We start from the raw sequence: 19,561 nt of genomic DNA on the forward strand, positions 1-19,561 counted from the left end.
GTATGAATTCTGTGGCCCTGAGTAACAATTCTGTGTCTGTGCGAGTAACAATTCTGTGTCTGTGCAAGTAACAATTTTGTGTCTGTGCGAGTAACAATTCTCTGGCACTCAGTAACAATTCTGTCTGTCCCTGAGTAACAATTCTCTGGCACTCAGTAACAATTCTGTCTGTCCCTGAGTATGAATTCTGTGGCCCTGAGTAACAATTCTGTGTCTGTGCGAGTAACAATTCTGTGTCTGTGCAAGTAACAATTTTGTGTCTGTGCGAGTAACAATTCTCTGGCACTCAGTAACAATTCTGTCTGTCCCTGAGTAACAATTCTCTGGCACTCAGTAACAATTCTGTCTGTCCCTGAGTAACAATTCTCTGGCACTCAGTAACAATTCTGTCTGTCCCTGAGTATGAATTCTGTGGCCCTGAGTAACAATTCTGTGTCTGTGCGAGTAACAATTCTGTGTCTGTGCAAGTAACAATTTTGTGTCTGTGCGAGTAACAATTCTCTGGCACTCAGTAACAATTCTGTCTGTCCCTGAGTAACAATTCTCTGGCACTCAGTAACAATTCTGTCTGTCCCTGAGTATGAATTCTGTGGCCCTGAGTAACAATTCTGTGTCTGTGCGAGTAACAATTCTGTGTCTGTGCAAGTAACAATTTTGTGTCTGTGCGAGTAACAATTCTCTGGCACTCAGTAACAATTCTGTCTGTCCCTGAGTAACAATTCTCTGGCACTCAGTAACAATTCTGTCTGTCCCTGAGTAACAATTCTCTGGCACTCAGTAACAATTCTGTCTGTCCCTGAGTAACAATTCTCTGGCACTCAGTAACAATTCTGTCTGTCCCTGAGTAACAATTCTCTGGCACTCAGTAACAATTCTGTGTCTGTGCGAGTAACAATTCTGTGTCTGTGCAAGTAACAATTTTGTGTCTGTGCGAGTAACAATTCTCTGGCACTCAGTAACAATTCTGTCTGTCCCTGAGTAACAATTCTCTGGCACTCAGTAACAATTCTGTCTGTCCCTGAGTAACAATTCTCTGGCACTCAGTAACAATTCTGTCTGTCCCTGAGTATGAATTCTGTGGCCCTGAGTAACAATTCTGTGTCTGTGCGAGTAACAATTCTGTGTCTGTGCAAGTAACAATTTTGTGTCTGTGCGAGTAACAATTCTCTGGCACTCAGTAACAATTCTGTCTGTCCCTGAGTAACAATTCTCTGGCACTCAGTAACAATTCTGTCTGTCCCTGAGTATGAATTCTGTGGCCCTGAGTAACAATTCTGTGTCTGTGCGAGTAACAATTCTGTGTCTGTGCAAGTAACAATTTTGTGTCTGTGCGAGTAACAATTCTCTGGCACTCAGTAACAATTCTGTCTGTCCCTGAGTAAGAATTCTCTGGCACTCAGTAACAATTCTGTCTGTCCCTGAGTAACAATTCTCTGGCACTCAGTAACAATTCTGTCTGTCCCTGAGTAACAATTCTCTGGCACTCAGTAACAATTCTGTCTGTCCCTGAGTAACAATTCTCTGGCACTCAGTAACAATTCTGTGTCTGTGCGAGTAACAATTCTGTGTCTGTGCAAGTAACAATTTTGTGTCTGTGCGAGTAACAATTCTCTGGCACTCAGTAACAATTCTGTCTGTCCCTGAGTAACAATTCTCTGGCACTCAGTAACAATTCTGTCTGTCCCTGAGTAACAATTCTCTGGCACTCAGTAACAATTCTGTCTGTCCCTGAGTAACAATTCTCTGGCACTCAGTAACAATTCTGTCTGTCCCTGAGTATGAATTCTGTGGCCCTGAGTAACAATTCTGTGTCTGTGCGAGTAACAATTCTGTGTCTGTGCAAGTAACAATTTTGTGTCTGTGCGAGTAACAATTCTCTGGCACTCAGTAACAATTCTGTCTGTCCCTGAGTAACAATTCTCTGGCACTCAGTAACAATTCTGTCTGTCCCTGAGTAACAATTCTCTGGCACTCAGTAACAATTCTGTCTGTCCCTGAGTAACAATTCTCTGGCACTCAGTAACAATTCTGTCTGTCCCTGAGTAACAATTCTGTCTGTCCCTGAGAATGAATTCTGTGGCCCTGAGTAAGAATTCTCTGGCACTCAGTAACAATTCTGTCTGTCCCTGAGTAACAATTCTCTGGCACTCAGTAACAATTCTGTCTGTCCCTGAGTAAAAATTCTGTGGCCCTAATAACGTTTCTGTGGCCCTAAGTAACAATTCTCTGGCACTGAGTAACAATTCTGTCTGTCCCTGAGTATGAATTCTGTGGCCCTAACTAGCGTTTCTTTGTCCCTAAATAACGATTCTGTGGCCCTCATTAACAAGTCTGTGTCCCTGAGTAATGGTTCTCTGTCCCTAAGTAACTTCTCTCTGTCCCCAATTCTCGTTTCTGTGGCCCTAACTCTGTCCCTGTCCCTAGTACAGAGCGGTCTGCCTCTGTTCAATGACTGCAGGCAAATGAAGATTTCCAAAATGGCCGCTATATATACCTCGACCATTACACAGTGCTGGCTGGCTGGCTGCTGATTGGCTGATGCGATCACATGTCGTTGAGGAATGCATTATGGGGCAGCGCGCCTTGTCTGCGCGCCTTCCCCGACATCCCCGCTCCGTCGCCGCACATGTCAGCCGCCATTTTCGGAAAAATTTCGATTCGCGCGTCCGAATTAGGCTGTTTTTCGGATTCGGCACGAATCGAAATTTTTCCGATATTCGACTCGAATTCCACTTCGGATACTTCGATTCGCTCATCTCTAGTATCCAGCATGATATTTTTCCCCATTGAGATCTGATGTGTTTTCAAAGTGTTCCCTTAATTTTTTATATATACAGTATATATATATATATATATATATATATATATAATAAGAAAGAGCAGTTGGCCTCATGCTGGAGATGGCCTTCACAAATCTGACTGAAATGCAGTTCATCTGAGTCTTTAAACCATAATGGAAGTACAAGTATGTCACCGTACCGCAAAATCTAAGTATTGTAGGTCACCTTACAAATTCATTCTATAAAAAGACCCCATGAAGGAAAGTACATTTAAATGGTGTTTGAGATTCAGATTTACATTTATTGGTACATAAAGAAAATTAGCTGATCTTTATATGCTATTTTGTTTACATTGTTTTGTACAAAAGAATAACATGCATAGTTATTATTATAATATATTATACTAGTATTATTAATTTTGTACTATTATAAAACTAACTGTGGTTACAACTCTTCTTTCTTGCAATTTGAAAACATTATCATTACATTATATAACTGAACAGTCACATTCACAGCAAAACATTTTTTGGTTGGAGTATACAAAATGTATTACTTCAGTAGGCAATACAGTTCTGCTATAGAGACTAATACTGCCTAATATTCTCTCTGTGATCTTTTATGTCTGTTACATATCTAGACAAATCTGTTGTTTGCTAGTGACCTTTTGCTAAAGTACTAGTCAGTTATTGTATACTCTCTAAATGACGTCCTTTAACGCCTAATCTTGACATATGAATCCCCAAAGAAGGTCCATGTCCTTTCATCCAAATCTTTTCACTGGCATGAGCAACAGAGTATGTTAAGACAGCAACTTCCACTGCATTACAAGTGTCAACATCACTGCATTCAAATCCAACAGAAGCTCAGAAAGCAATGTGGATGGCTGATAAGCAGATTCTAGTTATTATGCTAAAATGCTTTCCAATTCACATCACAACCAAACATTCTTAACATTTTAATGTGGTATACTCTTCCCTTTTTATTTCTGAGCATTACAGCATAATGCAGCATCAACAAATTTTCATGCGGCTCTGGTAGTATTACTCCATCAGAATTTATTTTCTGGAAGACTAGTTCATCAAAATGTAACTGCTACAGAATTTATGTTCATGTAATTTTTTTGCAATCACAATTGCAGATACAGTATAAACATTTCCAGTTTGATTTCATCAGCATTCCTCATTTTGTTCAAAGTTACTATCCTCTTTAAAAGAGATGCCATTGTAAACTTGTTTATATCTGTGATGATCGTTGTTGCAGCACAAATAACATTGGGATAAATGCACTTGCACATTGTATAGGGAACAGCAATAAGAACTGTTAGAATTGACCTTTGGCCACTAGGGTGTATTTATTAACCACTTGCTGTCCCGAGAATTTACCCCCCTTCCTGACCAGGCCATTTTTTGCGTTACGGTGCTGCGTTACATTAACTGACAATTGTGTGGTCATGCAACACTGTACCCAAATGAAATTTACGTTATTTTTTTCCAATGAATAGAGCTTTCTTTTGGTGGTATTTGATCGCCTATGCATTTTTTAATTTTTTTTGCTAAAAAAAAAAAAAGACCAACAATATTGAGAAAAAAAACAATATTTTTGACTATTTGCTATTAAACATGTCCAGTAAAATAATTTAAAAAAATCAAATTTCGTATAAATTTAGGCCAAAATATATTCTGCTTGGAAGACATATACATGTCTTTGCAAAAAAAAATCCCAATACGTGTAAATTAATTGGTTTACGTGAAAATTATAGCGTTTATAAACGGCAGTATAGATACTAGTTTTTACTAGTAATGACGGCGATCAGCGACTTATAGCAGGACTGTGGCAAGCATTTTGACACTGGGGGGAACTGACTTAGTGTCACTGACATCCCCAGTGACACCAATACAGTGATCAGTGCTAAACAAAGCACTGACACTGTACTAATGGCACTGAGCAGGAAGGGGTTAACATGTGGGGCGATCAAAGGGTTAACTGTGTCTGTGCTTTCAACTGTAAACACACTGCTTTGTATGGCTCTGCTATGCAGAGCCATACAAAGCAGTGTGCAGGAGCTGACAGGGGAGAGAACTGTATTGTTTAGATACAGTTCTCTCCACCCGTCAATAATACTCGATGATCATCGGGTGTCACTGGCCAGGACACAGTGATTGACGAATAGCGGCATGGGTAGGGCTCATGGATGCCCCCTACCGGAAATGATATATTATATATATAAGTATTTCTGCTATGTCCCCCTGTCTATGAAGTGGAGAACATTTGTTCTCAGGAGAAGAGAGGAGAAGTTTTTCCTCTGAGAACAGCTGAGATCTGTGTAGAAAGGGGAGGGCTGCCTGTGATCTGATGAGATAATTGTGTGATTGCAGATCACCTAAGTTTAAACAGTGAAATCAAAGTTAAAAGACCATGCAATGACATGAAAATAATAAGCAGTGAGCACTGGTACTTTTTAATGCACATTTTGGCACATTCTTTAAATGTGTATTTTGACTCCTTTTTATTGCTCATTTTGGCATTATTTACGTGCATTTTGCCACTTTTTAGCATGCTGTATTTTTTTAACACGCATTTTGACATGGGTTTTTTAATGTGCATTTTGGTTCTTTTCTAAACACACATTTAGGTGATTTAATGCACATTTTGGTACAGGTTATTTTAACATGCATTTTGATGTGGTTTATAATGCACATTTTGGCACTTTTCTTAGCATGTATTTTGGCACTTTTTTAAAGTGCAATTTGATTTGTTGTTTTATGCATATTTTATCGAACTGCACATCTGCTAGCCACGTTTGGGTGCCATTAACAAATAATGGCACCGCATACATGACATGCATTTTACATGCATTTCCAGAACACACACAAAAACGCAGGTAAAAAAATTAGCCAAAATACATGTTAAAAAAGCACCAAAATGCACATAAAAATTTCAACTCACATTTTAAAAAAAAATATGTGTTGAAAAAAGCAGCAAAATGTTTGTTAAAAACTGCACCAAAATGGGCATTAAAGTGAACCTTTTTTGGGCATGGAGTGTTGTGTGTTTTTTCAATACGCATTTTGATGCATTGATGGCGTATTTGTCAAATGACAAAATGTGTGGCAAAATGCATGTCTGCTAACCGCAATCGGGGTGCCATTAACAATAAATGGCACCCATGAGCTCACTGTGTATTTTAGCACAATATTAGCACAAGTTTGAATTGCAGCGAGAATTGTGCAATTCTGCATTGCTTAGGTGTGAATGTGTTCTAAACGACAATACACTATAACTGTACTGTGTATGTATGTATATAAATACTGTACACTATAAAACACAAATATACATAAATATATATAGCTATAATTGATATCAATGTTTAACCACACTGGTGCTGATATTAGAAAGAAAGAAGCCTTCTTCCTCACATCATAGCAGCTTCTCACCAAGATTCTCCAGCTCTGTGCTAGAGAATCTGGGATGGAGATATTTTAAAGAGATGGGCAGTGAGATCTTCAGATCTCAACTTCATAAACTGGCCATCCCTGTAAAGCTATGTTCACACTAGCTTTGTCAGCAGGCATCAGACAGGCGTTTGGGAAGCGTTTTTAATGAAAAATTCTGCATGTGGCAGCACACAGTGCTGTTCACACTGGAGCATTAGCATCGTGTCACGTTGCATCACGGCAAAACTGACGCCTCATGTTGAGTCAGGAGGAGTGGAAGCCTCCCCAGTCTATGGTGCCGCTCCTCAAATGGCTGGCAGGCATTTGTGGGGCGTTTGCGAGGTGTTTGCGGAGCATTAATACCATTTAACTTAATTACAGGCATTTGTGGTGCAGTTTTAACGCTTGGCAAACACCTATCAAACGGCTCAAAACCACGCATAGGGCGTTTGGGGAGCATTTGAGGAGCGTTAAAAATGCTTCCCAAATGCCTGCACTCTGCAGTTTTCATTAAATCAATCCCTATGTGTACTTTTACTTGAATCCTATTGTTTTTGTGAATTATTTCCAGATCTGTGCAGAAATCTTCAATACAACCCTTGCACTTTGCCTGTTCAGGAGGAGTCTCCTTTAGGGCCGGTTTACACTATAAAAAGGCAGTCCAGATGCATTTTTGCATGTGTGTTTTTGACGCTTTTGTGGCATCTTGCAGTGCGTTTTTGATGCATTACAGTTCATTTTTCCCCCCTCGCTTTCTCTGTAATTTAAATAGGGATATGTGCATTCCAGTGCATTTTTGGTGTGTTCCAGTGCATTTTGATGCATTTTACTGTGTTCCAGTGCGGTTCTGTGCAGAACAAAATGCAACATGTTCTACTTTTTTTTTCTTCAACTGTAACTGCAAGCACTGATGTGAACTATGACATTGACAACCATATAACCTACTTTCTGTGCATTTTGGATGCAAAAAAAAAGCAACTGAAACGCATGTAGTGTGAACTGGCCCTCAATGTTTGATCATTGTTGCAGTCTCTTCCTTGTGCAGGGTAACTGGTCTCTTATCTAAACCTCCTGTAGGTTCAACAGGCAACCTTAATGGGACACCTGCTAGGTCCCACCCACAGCTCTGTTATCTGCACAGGATATGTGCGTCACAGTGATGATATCATGACTACTTTTATAAGGTAATATCTGGCCGTGCAAAGGAATTTTGTACATGCAAAGTGGATTTACAAACTTTGTGGCGATTGAAAAAAATTTTTTATATGGAAGTTATTGAGCCCGGTGTTTAGGTTTAAATCTGAATGCTAGATATAGTACTTAGGAGCTGATTTACAAGGTAGGGGTGTGGGCTAAAAATAAAGAAAATGCTTTATAATTTAGTTATTTGTTCTGTTTCCAACATTAATGAAACATTCATGAAAAAAAAGTGGGAAAAGAAGAGCTTGGTCACATGGACACATGACTGTGCTCTACACTTGTCCCAGAGTATTCTTTGCAGTATTATGCGTGGAATACTTCATAGGACACCCTGAGCTCGACATCAGCCCAAATTTTATGCAATGAAAAATACAGGCAAAATCCAGGCAATTTACAAATTATCTTCTCTGTGTTAAAGTGTTTGTAAACCCTTACATATACCCAGTGAATAGGGTTGCCACCTCACCCCTTAAAAACCAAACACACATTAATGACACAGGTTCTGAGGCTAATTTAATTCAGATAAGACTAGGTTTACACCTATGCAGTTTGTGTTTGATTCGTTTCTGAATTGCGTTTTGCGGTGCATTTTACATTTTTTAATGCATTTTTTTTTCTTCTTTCTAGACAGATTTAAAACACAAAATGCATGAAAAACATAGCAAAAACAAAGCAAAAATGCACTACGTACTTTTCTGCAGCGTTTCCATTGAAGTCTTTAGAACCAAAAACGCACCTTTTTGCACTTAAAAAAGTCCCTGACCCTTTCCAAAAAATGTACCGGATAAAAATGCGGAGATGTGAACGTGTCTCATAGGAAATCATGTTAAATGGCCTGTAGTGCATTTTTGCAAAACGCTGTGTTAAACGCTTAGGTATGAACCTAGGGTAAGTGATTTTACCACCTTAATCAGCCACAGAACCTCTGTAATTAATTTGTATTTGGTTTTAAAGGGATGAGGTGGCAACCCTACCAGTGAAAGGAATGACCTCAGGTGATACACAGAAATTAAACATATCCTCCTATATAAGCTGAACCTGTTTATCTGCAGCCTTCTCTATAGCTGTACAAAGTGCAGAATTTACACAGCTTGTCTGAGCTTTCAGAAAGCAAGGGGAGGGGAGATGACAGTCTGCAGAGCACAGTGAGAAATTATTGAAGGGCAGGGAAACACCCCCTTCACAAAGGACACTTGAATAGAGCTGAGGCTGCTAATCACAGGCAGTGTGCTGGAGCTCCCTCCCCTGTCACTTTTTTACCTCTTAGTCAGTAAATCTTGACAGAAGTTATATCAGAGGAAATGGGCAGCAGACAGAAATGATGTTTAGTGCTCTGGACAGAGACAAGTACACTCTATAGAGAGCTATGCTTCATTCATATGCCTAGTCTGAGCTTATAACCATTTTAAGGAATCTACACTATAGTCACTTTTAGATTTGCAGCAATGGTGTAAAGTAGCAATTGTAATAGTGGCAACAGCCATGGATGCTTTAATTTTTATTTGTTTTATAACAGTGCAGAGTAGGATTGCCACCTCATCCCTTTAAAACAAAACACATTAATTACACTGTTAGCACCTGTGGTAGTGAGCTCTATTGATCCACAACTTGGGGTTCCCCAGGACACGGAGTCTAAGCCCAAGCCTGCTTGTTCACCAGAGCCCCTGATGGTGAGGATGGACTTGCAGCAAGCTGGAACCAGGTCGTAGCCCCCAGGTACACCCAGCTGAGATGGAGGAGACCACTCGCAGAAGTAGAGTATAACAGGAGAAGACAGAGTCCAATAGGCAAGTTGAGGTCAGGACAGGCAGCAAACAAGCAAGGTCGGAGACCAAAGCTGGGATCAGCAGCGCCTATCGGCTACAGCCAACAGAAGCTCCAACAACTAAGACATTGCTCAGGCAACGTGGCCTAGTCTGAGTACATCTTATATAGACAGGTAGACAAGGAGGCGGGACAGGAAGTGATAGAAGGGAAGGAAATAAAACCCAGAGAACAGCAGATGACGCCCATAGGTGAGCACAGACAAACATGCATGAGAAGGGATCAGGACTGCAGCAAGAACACAAGTGAAACTGCAGGTTAACTTGTGACAGTACCCCCCCTTACGAGGTCTCCCCACTCTTTTAGGACCAGGGAAACTTCTGATGAAAAAATTCTACCAGACAGGGTGCAGAAACATCAGAGGAAGGAATCCAACAACTCTCCTCAGGACCATATCCCTTCCAGTCAATTATATACAAGAGCTACCCTCTGATGAATTTAGAATCCAAGATTTGCTTGACTTCATACTGATCTGAAGTACAAAGTACTTGCTATTGGGGAAGGATGATGATGGGAAAATCTGTTGATATTTGGTCTCAGAAGAGAAACATGGAAAACAGGGATTCTCAAATGTGAAGGGAGGTGAAGTTTAAAAGCAACAGGATTGACCTTGGCTTGCCTATTGGATTCTGTTTGTCTTCTCCTGTTGTAGTCTGCTCCCGTGAACGGTCTCCTCATCCTCAGCTTGCTGCAAGTCCATCCCCACCATCAGGGGCTCTGGTAAAGAAGCAGGCTGGGGCTTAGACTTTGCGCCCTGGGGAACCCCAAGTTGAGGCTCAATAGCGTTCACTGCCACAGGTGCTGACAATTTGCTCAGGCCAAGTGGCCTAGTCTGAGCACATCTTATATAGACAGGCAGACAAGGAAGCGGGACAGGAAGTGATGGAAGGGAAGGAAATAAAACCCAGAGAACAGCAGACGATGCCTGTAGATGAGCACAAACACATGAGAAGGTATCAGGAACAGAACTGCAGCAAGAAGGTAAGAACACAAACAAAACTGCAGGCTAAGTTGTGACATACACAAGTCCTGTGACTAAGGTGGTAATTAAATTCACCTAGTGCTTTATCTGCATGCAATTAGCCTCAACCTGTGTAATTAATATGTTTTTAAAGGGATGAGGTGACAACTCTAGTGCAGAGTCTAGTAGATGGCAGTATCTACTCTTCAGCATAAATTGACCCTTAAATTGCACGTGGTTTGGTGTATAGCCATAGGGGGTTTGACTTACTAAAGGCAAATAAACTTTTCCCTTTACAAGGGAAGTTGCACTTTGCAAAGTAATTTCCCTAGAGATGAAGCATTGCTGACTTCAATCATGTACAAACAAAAAAAGTTTTTTTTTTTTTTTTTGCACATTACTAGATAATGCTTTGAAAAGTGAAGTTTCTCCACATTCAGTAAACTCTGGGGGGAATTCCCTTGCAAAGTGAACAGCCTATTTGCCTTTAGTAAATCAACCCCAAGGTGTCCATATTGTCAGGCATAAGATGTCCATTGGTTGTAGTGAAATCATTGGATTCTTAATCTGCCATAAACTTATTGGAAAGCAATCAATTTTCTGCTTTTCAATCAGACTTTCAATTTAGTTTTGGGCAGTTGCTGGCGAGTTGTTCACTTATGTGATTCTTCTGTGTCTCGAGACTCTAGTGGTGAGCATTCAGCACCTCAGTTCCCAGCTGCCAAGCCATTATAATGATTTCTTGCTCTTTCTATTGGATTTTTCATTTAATTATAAAGGATGCAACAAGACATATGAACTGCTGCTGGAAGATTTTACCACTGGAGTTCTAAGGAGTTATAAAATGATGTAAAAAGTAGGATTACATTCCATCTAAAACTGAACAAATGACTTACAATATAGCAAACCTGTGTCATAACAAATTAGTGTCAATTCACAGAAACATAATGCATAGTGTTTTCATTACTATACTTTTTTTTTCAATTTACAGAAGGTTTTATAGAATGAATGTTGAGTTTTCCTTATAAACGTTATAGTATTCATTTTTGGCATTCTATATATAAAGGTCAGTTTGCAAAGATGAGTACACAGGTACTGATCATTGATATTGGGATGTTTACAGCATGAAACAGTACAGTACAGTCTTTAGAGTAGGAGTATCTGCGATAAAGAGCATAGTTGGTATTTAAAGCAGACTTTGTACAATACAAGGTCCACTTATGTTTGTCTGTTGCCACTGAAAAAATCTTCTGCTCAAAGTATGTGCAGAGGTTACAAAGGATACCTGTAACTATATACCTCATCTGGAATATGCAGTTCAGTTTTGGGCACCCATCCACAGAAAGAACATTGGGGAACTGGAGAAAGTACAGAGAAGGGCAAACAAACTGATAAGAGGCATGGAGGAGCTCAGCTATGAGGAAAGATTAGAGGAACTGAATGTATTCTCTCTTGAGAAGAGGAGATTAAGGGGGGATATGATCAACATGTATAAATACATCAGTGGTTCATATAGTGAACTCGTTGTAGAGCTATTCACCCTGAGGTCATCACAGAGGACAAGGGGGCACTCTTTACATCTGGAGGAAAAGACATTTAATCTCCAAATACGAAAAGGTTTCTTAACAGTAAGAGCTGTGAAATTGTGGAATAGACTTCAAGAGTTGGTTCTGGCCAGCTCAGTGGATTGCTTTAAAAAAGGCATTATTTCTTGGATACACAGAATATAACTGGTTACTAATATTTATAGGTAAAGTTGATCCAGGGAATATCCGATTGCCTCTCCGAGAATCAGGAAGGAATGGTTTTCCACTGCAGTTGCAAAATGCATCATGCTTTGCTGGGGGGTTTTTGCCTTCCTCTGGATGTAGGTGTAGGATTATAATTTTTTTTTTTTTTTATGGTTGTACTGGATGGACTTTTGTCTTTATGCAGCCAGACTAACTATGTAAGGAAAAACACATTTTTACTTAACTTACCCCTGTCTTCCACATCACTGGGTGTGATGTTACCATCATTCCAAAAAAAACTTGGAAAAGGGGAATACTAAATTCCATAGCAAGGCCATTTTCTAATGAGATTGGGCTGCTCTGTTTTCTACAGCATTTTGGCGGAAGTGACTTGTGACACTACTCTTGTCTGCTCACTTCAGGCAGAAGACGGGGTTAAATATAAAACTTCACTAGCCTACCGGCTGACCATGCGGTCTGTTTATAATGTACCTTTAATGTATATTCATTTGTTAATCCTGTACCAATGGCTTTTCTCAATTAGAGCCTTACTGATAATTTGTACCACTCGAGTTTTATAATAAAAACTTATTGGAAAAAAAAGCATAAAACCTCACTTTTTTCTATATAGGTTCTATTTGCACATACTTTTATCAGATAAGTTTGGGAAAGGAACCTCAATACTGTAAGTGAACTGCGCTCTTTAATAAAGTCTGTATCATCACTCCTGGAAAGGGACAGCTGTTTGCCAATATCATTTGGACGAGCACTTTATTCGGTGGGGGTAAACAATACTCATTATCCCCCAACCCTGCTTTTCAAGACGCCTATAGGAGCCAGAATACAGTTGGTAAATATAAATATTTTGAAAATAAAAACACATTATTCACAAATGATTATAACCCAGCAAATACCAATATTCCAGCAAAAACTACATCTGAATGTAGTACTTTTGAGCAATATAACAGCAGGATATACAATCCTTCTGTGGCCTGAAGGTGGCTCTTCTGCTTTACCTTACCTTAATATCAGTGAAGTGTTTTTTATTGTAATCTTAAAACTCTTTACCACCATAAGTCTTAAAACGGCCTCCAATTTTATCTTTTTCAACCAGTACAAAATAGTTGGCAGTCAACTTCCCATATTTGACATTGAATGTATCTAAGATCAATCAGTTTAGTATGCTTGATATATCGGTATTAGGGCTGAGAACACTTTTTATTCTCCACAGCCATTAATAAAAATGAAAAGGAAAAGTGTGAAACAGATTGGTGACTATGAGGAAATGACAATCTTACTATTTTTAATACTCTGAACCATGAGACTTTTACTGAGAGAGACTTGGGAGCAATACACTTTATTACAGGGGAGGATCATGTTAGAGCCCTTCTGTTTAAAAATAAGTAATCGTGTTGAAGTATTTCTGTTTGGAAATAAGTAACTTTTTTACAAATATGTTTAACAAAATTAGATATTGGATAAGTTACTTGTCTGGAACAGAATTTTGTTCTGCCATCTTTCCTTACAGCCTATAGAAAAAAACAGAAGAACAAAGTCCAGACTCAGCTGTGAGCACGTCCCAATGACCAGAGCAAGGAGAGCAGCTGAAAGTTAATAAAATGCTTAAAACCGCAGGAAACTTCATCTGTGAATACAGGTGATTTGAAGTGTGCTTGTCTTACTGAACTAGAAAAATCCACCAGCGGGGTTTCTGTACAGATAGGGTGTTCCTGCTGTTCAGCCTAGCAGCCCAGACAGGATAGGTGATTGGGTTCTTCTTTATTTGTTTAGCAAAATAAATACGTTAACCTTTCTTTTTTTTATTGAAGGAGAAATGTATGCTATGGTTTTCTAGTAAATAATGCTTGCATACAGAGAAAGGTCAGAGAGATATGCACTGAAATGTATCTGAATGGTCTCAAGAGTGAAGGGTCTGCCCTGATGAGCTGCCCTGACAGACCTACATACAGTCAAATACATGAAAGCTTCAGACTCAGAGGAAGGTTCATGAGTATTAAAAGCATTGTACACGTTCATGATTTTGATGTCTTAACTAGGTATTAATGTAGTTAAATTCCCTGTGTTGGTTTGCTTTACTTTGTAATGATGAGCTCACATGTGGCTGAAGTTTGTAGTGTCATGGCTGATAGATTCATCTATGACTGTCCATGTGTTGCTGCAGTAAGCTGATCCCTTTGCATGGAGCGGACAGGACAACTTCTGGTTCCGAGTCACACAGCATCCTTTGCATGCCTCACCATCTCCTCTGTGTTGCAAGATGGAGGTCATGAATTAACCTGTGCAGTGACAAAAAACTCATGTTTTAACCCAAACATGCTGCTTCTGGCACATGAATGTGAAGACATGGATTGAAATTGGGCTGGTTCAACAGGGACCAACAGAATTTATATCCATGTAGGGGCACTCTGGTTGTACAGAAGTTGATCTACCGACTTCTGTGCAACCAGCCTATCAGATTTTTCCCAATCGATCAGTTGTGCCAGCTATATCCGGTAGCACTGATCATTGTATTCTGACAGTGGGGAAAGCTCACAGTGGCACAGTGGGAGGATTCCCCTTTTCCCATCGAATGGATGGTAGGAACAGATCAATTTTTTTGTTCAACCCACTGGTTGAATGAAAAAAAAAGATGACTATATGCCTTACTCTACTATAGGTTGTACATAGAGAGCAACAAATGACACTATGAAACTACATGATCAATGCACATCTTATACAGGTGAAGAATCTACGGTGCAGATGTGGATTTTTAGAACAATAAAAAAACATTTTCACACTGTTCATGCTTGGGTGTTTCTATTATCTACAATGGGTACAATATCATCCTCTCAGAGGTTAGCCTTCTGCAGCCACCCCATATTTAATACCATGGCGATGCAGACAATTTGAAAACAAAACAAGGATCAGGGAAGTACATGGACTAGCACAATAAAACATTTTATTTTAAAGCAGAAATACAAATGGAAGTGCTCAATAACTAGCACTAGCCACTCTCAGTCCTTTGAGACTTTGTGTAGCTAACAATAGTTGCTGAGGGCATGTGTAGCTCCTTTTCCAGGCTTACCAGCTCAGAAGTGCTCAGCAGTACATACAGTATAAGTGGAATAGCAACTGCTACCTTGGCCTTCAGTTGATGATTGCTACAGGTGCACTGTCCCTTGGAGCATGTGTGGGCAATTTATTTTATATATGCATTAAAATAGTTTTATTACACTAATCCATGCACTTCCCTTGTAAAGGGAAGGAGGCAAGGAACACAGTGTCAGAACATTAAGGGCAGTCCACACAGCAGACTTTATCAGGGCCCCATCTCAGCCAGACAAGGATTATATCAAAATAATACAATGTAGAATAAATAATGTAGAAGTAAATAAACTATTAATCAGTTTTATAATATCCAACGGTTTAATTGCATATGTATAAACTCAGGTGAGACGGATTCTCTTTAAATTAGTAGAGAGATGATCCTCGCAGGGCCCTCAATCCCCCCATGTTTTGCATTGTATTGTTACTGTTCTGTCACATGTTCTGTCTCCCTTTGTAATGTACAGCGCTGAGCGAACAATTGGCGCTTTATAAATACTGTATAATAATAATAATCCTCCTGTGCTACCTTCATACCCCAAGTAACCCCAAAAAATAACGAAAACCAAATACAGTGGCTGCAGACACTTAACTATTTTCCAAAATAGTGAAAAATCAATATGAGCGTGACAGCGTGCTGCGCTACTTAATAAATTTTGAGTGAAAAAATTAATAGCATAGACTACATACATGTGTCCCTCATCCGAAAGTGAACATAACATATAAATGCAAATGGTTGGTGCAAAAAATAACAAGTGACAGTACTGGCCGCAAAAAAATTTGACTTCCAGGTACCATTAAAATAAAAAAGCAACGGTAAGGTAAAATTATTAAAAGTGCTAATAAACTATAAATATTTTTTTAAAATGATAAACAGCCCTCCCTTGGTATTTTCTGAATACTTAGGAACCTAATTTATGCTAGATCTGGTTTGGGAATATAGTAGATTGGCAACAACAAAACTGTTACCAAGACTTTCAGCCTTCCTCTTTGCTTTTCCTGTCACACTCTTGCCTTGTGGAATAAGGATTGCCTTGGCAAAAGTTAGTTTTGCATTTTATCCAACTTTACGCCTGTTGGACAGTTGGTTATTAACCAGTGGGGAAGGCCTATAATACAGCACTTTTGGCTGCCTAATTTTAAGGATAAACCAAAGATATCTGCTGATGAAAGTCTTTGGTTTAAAGACATTTTTTTAAATTGTTTCATGTCTCACATACATAGAGTAAAACCAATTCAACATTTCTCTAAAAGATCTTCAGATTTGTTGTTTTGTTAATCTGGTGTGATCTACAGGTCAGTTGAATTGGAAAGAAGTTTCTCTTAGCTATTCCTCTACCTTAAAGCTAGCGCATTTCTGCCTGCATTATCTTCTATTAAATGTTCAGAATAAAAGGCTCATGGGTCCTATTGTTCACTTGCACATCCTTGGTTGTCTATATTTTGTAACATGCTTGAGTTTATCCATGGTATACAAAGCAGGATGTTTATTGGATATCTGAGTTTTGACCCTGACCACACCAAGTCTATACTTGCTCTAACAAACATACCAGTTATAAAACAGGAAATTAAGTTATGGTTACAGAATGCTCAAAGATATCCTCTTGGAACCACCAGTGCACATTTATGAAACCTTTGGGCAACTCAAGCACATTAAAGCTCTATCAAAATCCTGCAACACTCAAAAGTCATGCTATATTAGTTTGTATTTTGGCCAAAATATGTAAGATCACTACCTTTGCCAAAGATTCTGGTCTGCTGAGTCCTACACAAAGTACAATGTACTGTATATGACCAATATATTCTCCACACTCAGCTCCATCATACTCATTATCATATAACACATTTATTTTGCCGACACAGAAGTACTTGCTTCAACAAAACCAGATTTTTTTTCTTTTTCGTGTTCTGGTCAAAAGCATGAGCAAAATATTTTCCTCAGTATTGACAGTGGTGTAATCCCTATCCAATTTTTGCAAATAGTTAAATTGTATTTCTACAATCATCTGGGACTAATTGTAGAAATTTGTGAAGATGGGCAAAGAGGAACATCACTGAGGGCTGAGCTTGAGAATCTTTTGACATGCTCCTTTTTTTTTTTTTTTTTACGGTTCAACCTTTGTTAAACAACATTGGTTCCTCTGTACTAGAGTATTTGTGCAATTTCTTAAAATATCCCCAACTGCTGTTTCTTCTGCAGCAGTGCCATACTCACTGGACCAGTTCACCATTACCTGAAAATGTTTTCTCCACTATTGTAATTGATATTTTCTAATTTGTAAAATGATCCTCCTCTTTACTCTTGTCTGTTGAGCAGGAAGTGTTTAGCTGTTGTACATTTCAACACTTCTTCCACATCTCTCTTGTGCCTTCTTTGTATGCTATTTTTCCATTTTATATGTATTATCCTAATACCCCTATTGACCATTTAGGTATGTATAGATGAGATGTTTTTTTCGCCTGTGTTTTAGATTTAAGTGTTCTTCACTCCAAAACTTTCTCCAGGTTTCATTAGATTTCCACTTCTTACTCCTATCTTATACTTAAAGCGGAGTTCTGCTCACCCTGTCAAAACATACGTCAGCAGCTACAAAAACTGTAGCTGCTGACTTTTAAAAAAACAGCCACTTACCTGTCCCTCGATCCCACGGTGTGTCCTCTGCAGCCCGTTTCACTGGCCGTCCTGTGTTCCTGGAGGCCGGCATCTTCAGTGTGGGCACATGGCTGTGATAGCTTGTGGTTTCACAAACGGGTACACACGTGAGTAGAGCTGTGCTTCATGAATGGTCCTGTAGTCTTCTGGGACCTGTCACGTGTCCCAAAAGACTACAAGGAAGGAGGGAGGACAGTTTCCTCTTCTGGTCGCCTAGGTGATTGGGCTGGAAGTGGGAGAGAGTACCTGTCAAATTTGGGTACCCGCTCCCCCCCGCCCCCCAAAGGTGCCAATCTTTAATGGGGAGTGGGGGAGCAGTCCTTAAAGCGGAACTTCCCCTTTTGGGTGGAGCTCTGCTTTAAGATCTTAATCACATGTGATTGTGAAGGTATCAAAGAATCCCTCACACTTGTTCATCTTGTTGCAGTAGTGAGACCAAGGGTGTTTTCTGTATACAGTTGGCCTGTGTGCAAATCATAATTGGGGACCCCTTCCCCAAGATTGTACACTAACTACCCCATGCTATAGGTGTATACATAGTGGTGCTTAGCAGCATCCAGAGTGTATATGCAGCCAGAAGGGATGACCATGTATGCAAAACTGTCCGTACCCAGGCTTGCTCAGAGATGCTAATGGCATGTATTCATTCCTGTGCACTTGAGAAAGGGTAACACTCTTAATGTGATTAAATTGCACTGAATATTGGATGTAAAGGGGTACATAGAACATAAGCCTACATATTGTAAACACTGTATACAGTTTGCAGTCCTTGTACCCTCAAAATACTCCATAAATACACTTTATACAGTTTGCAGTGCTTGTTCTCACAAAATAGTCTGTATCTGTTACAAAATGAGAGCAGTCAAGATAATAGACAGCTTCTAGCTGCTCAGTATAATTAAACTCTATCTGATATTGTATAACCAAAAGTTACGTAAAGTGTTACTAAACTCACAACCGTAAAATCAATCTTTATATGCAGTAAATTATGCTTGTTATACTCACTGTGGAATATAAGGGGTTAATCCTCTGCATTGTGTAAAAACACTGTTTTATCCTGACTTTTCTGATCCTCCTCTTCCAGTGCCCCCCTCTCATCTCCTGATGACATTGTGTGGATTCACTCTGCACATGCTCAGTTTGGTGAGTATTGCTAGAGAGGGTTTTTATTTTCTTGGGAGAGTGCATTTGATCAGCACAGGGCCAATTGGCACTGTCCAGACAGAGGTCATGAGTCCAGCATTCTCCTAGAGCAGAATGAAACTTCCTCCTACAAGCTTTAACATGTGCATGGCTGGACACTGATAGAAGTCATAAGACTTCTTTAACTGTTGATGAGAAAAAGTATTTAGCAGTTTATTTTTACTAAAATATTTCCATGTTCTGTGTACTGTGGGAGACCAGATATAGTGAATGCAGGGTCCTGGGTTTAGTAACACTTTAACTGATGTAGTCATTTTCAATGAAGCACATTATGAGTATGAACAGGATTGACTCCACCTATATTCATGTATAGCACAAGCTTATCCATGAGGTTACTTAGCAAAACTCTCTTAATGCCCCAAATCATTTAGCTCTCTTTAAGCGCACACAGGATGACTAGGACTGTATGTGCCAGCCTGTCCTAAACTAGACATGAAGGGCAGAACCAGGGTTAAGAAGTTGCAGTGACTTAGAATGCACCCCAATCTAATGCACAGTTTTCTCCAAACTGTCCCAAGGAATGGATTGTGCAATGCAGCCTGGGTTTTGAAATTGCAACCAACCGCATGTTGACCCCACCTGTGTTTCAGCATCTGCTCACTGCTTCCTCTCCTTTTCTCATTCTTCTTGCCATGTTTCCTGAGCTAGGTCAGATGCCACTCAGATTCTGG

The 19,561-nt window shown here is 39.5% G+C and overlaps 1 protein-coding gene across 1 annotated transcript in view; it reads left to right on the forward strand.

Annotated features, from left to right (window-relative positions):
- Nucleotides 1-19,561, forward strand: part of CSMD1 (CUB and Sushi multiple domains 1) — a 2,075,474-nt gene that overhangs the window by 101,569 nt on the left and 1,954,344 nt on the right. The gene's annotated exons all lie outside the window — the stretch shown is intronic.

The sequence above is a fragment of the Staurois parvus genome, unplaced genomic scaffold (genome assembly GCF_062004578.1).
Source record: "Staurois parvus isolate SC_StPar_1 unplaced genomic scaffold, SC_StPar_1.0 ptg000226l, whole genome shotgun sequence".
NCBI classification, from domain to species: Eukaryota; Metazoa; Chordata; class Amphibia; order Anura; family Ranidae; genus Staurois; species Staurois parvus.